General features: G+C 50.9%; 1 pseudogene across 1 annotated transcript; it reads left to right on the plus strand.

The window, feature by feature from the left end:
- Nucleotides 1-352: 352 nt before the first annotated feature.
- Nucleotides 353-2,093, plus strand: LOC104653985 (annotated as a pseudogene). Its single transcript, XR_004058103.1, has one exon. The product of XR_004058103.1 is annotated as an alpha-enolase pseudogene (transcript).
- The last annotated feature ends 266 nt before the right edge of the window (nt 2,094-2,359 follow it).

Raw genomic sequence — 2,359 nt, forward strand, 5'->3', positions numbered from 1 at the left:
TTTTAGTTACAAAAACCCATCCAAATTTCTTGAGTTCCTGAATTTTGAACAGGATTACCTGGAGCCTGGAGCCACTTTAAGTTGTACTTCTGACAAAACTGGAATTAACTTGTGAGTGAGGAAAAGGGTTTACTAAATAAATGACTGGGGCAAGCAAAATTGAGGGGGAAATTAGAAAGTATTTCACAAACTTTAAGAGCTACTTGAAATAATAGAAGTCTTGATTAATATGCACACAATGACTAGAAAGTATGGTTTAACTGAATCCCATTATGCCTTTTAAAAAATAATTTATGTGATTAGGTGTGGGGACCCGGAGCACGCAGACCTCGCAGACCTCGCCGGCTTCACACTCACCTTGGTGTCTGCTGCACCCGCCGCTTCCTCTCCTAGGCCACGAAACCCAGCAGCTAGAAATTCACCATGTCTATTCTCAAGGTCCATGCCAGGGAGATCTTTGACTCTGGTGGGAATCCCACTGTTGAGGTTGATCTCTTCACCTCAAAAGGTCTCTTCAGAGCTGCTGTGCCCAGTGGTGCTTCAACTGGTATCTGTGAGGCCCTAGAGCTCCGGGACAATGATAAGACTCGCTATATGGGGAAGGGTGTCTCAAAGGCTGTTGAGCACATCAATAAAACCACTGCGCCTGCCCTGGTTAGCAAGAAACTGAACGTCACAGAACAAGAGAAGATTGACAAACTGATGATCGAGATGGATGGAACAGAAAATAAATCTAAGTTTGGTGCGAACGCCATTCTGGGGGTGTCCCTCGCCGTCTGCAAAGCTGGTGCTGTTGAGAAGGGGGTCCCCCTGTACCGCCACATTGCTGACTTGGCTGGCAACTCTGAAGTCATTCTGCCAGTCCCGGCTTTCAATGTCATCAATGGCGGTTCTCATGCCGGTAACAAGCTGGCCATGCAGGAGTTCATGATCCTCCCAGTCGGTGCAGCAAACTTCAGGGAAGCCATGCGCATTGGAGCGGAGGTTTACCACAACCTGAAGAATGTCATCAAGGAGAAATACGGGAAAGATGCCACCAATGTGGGGGATGAAGGCGGGTTTGCTCCCAACATCCTGGAGAATAAAGAAGGCCTGGAGCTGCTGAAGACTGCTATTGGGAAAGCTGGCTACACTGATAAGGTGGTCATTGGCATGGACGTAGGGGCTTCCGAGTTCTTCAGGTCTGGGAAGTATGACCTGGACTTCAAGTCTCCCGATGACCCCAGCAGGTACATCTCACCTGATCAGCTGGCTGACCTGTACAAGTCCTTCATCAAGGACTACCCAGTGGTGTCTATCGAAGATCCCTTTGACCAGGATGACTGGGGAGCTTGGCAGAAGTTCACGGCCAGTGCAGGAATCCAGGTAGTTGGGGATGATCTCACAGTGACCAACCCAAAGAGGATTGCCAAGGCCGTGAAGGAGAAGTCCTGCAACTGCCTCCTGCTCAAAGTCAACCAGATTGGCTTGACCGAGTCCCTTCAGGCGTGCAAGTTGGCCCAGGCCAATGGTTGGGGTGTCATGGTGTCTCATCGTTCTGGGGAGACTGAAGATACCTTCATCGCTGACCTGGTTGTGGGGCTGTGCACTGGGCAGATCAAGACTGGTGCCCCTTGCCGATCTGAGCGCTTGGCCAAGTACAACCAGCTCCTCAGAATTGAAGAGGAGCTGGGCAGCAAGGCTAAGTTTGCCGGCAGGAACTTCAGAAACCCCCTGGCCAAGTAAGCTGTGGGCAGGCAAGCCCTTCGGTCACCTGTTGGCTAAATAGACCCCTCCCCTTGTGTCAGCTCGGGCAGCTCGAGGCCCCGACCAACGCTTGCAGGGGTTCCTGCTAGTTAGCGCCCCTCACCCACCGCCGTGGAGTCCGTGCCGCTTCCTTAGAACTTCTGCAGAATCAAGCTCCCCGGAGCCCTGTTTGGCAGCTCTAGCTTTGCCGTCGTGTAATTGGCCCAAATCACTGTTTCTCTCGCCTTACTTGCCACCAAGTGTCTGGAGTCATGTGAGCCTCGTGTCATCTCCAGGGTGGCCACAGGCAAGATGCCCGGTGGTTTTGTGCTTAAAATAAAAAGCCTCAGTGACCCATGAAAAAAAAATAATAATTTATGTGAATAATCCATAAATACATGTTGTAAAAAATTCAAATATACAGAATGAAATAAAAAATGATCTCCCTTGGCCGGGCGCGGTGGCTCAAGCCTGTAATCCCAGCACTTTGGGAGGCCGAGACGGGCGGATCACGAGGTCAGGAGATCAAGACCATCCTGGCTAACACGGTGAAACCCCGTCTCTACTAAAAATACAAAAACTAGCCGGGCGAGGTGGCGGGCGCCTGTAGTCCCAGCTACTCGGGAGGCTGAGG

Source organism: Rhinopithecus roxellana, chromosome 6, assembly GCF_007565055.1.
Source record: "Rhinopithecus roxellana isolate Shanxi Qingling chromosome 6, ASM756505v1, whole genome shotgun sequence".
In the NCBI taxonomy this organism is placed as follows: Eukaryota; Metazoa; Chordata; class Mammalia; order Primates; family Cercopithecidae; genus Rhinopithecus; species Rhinopithecus roxellana.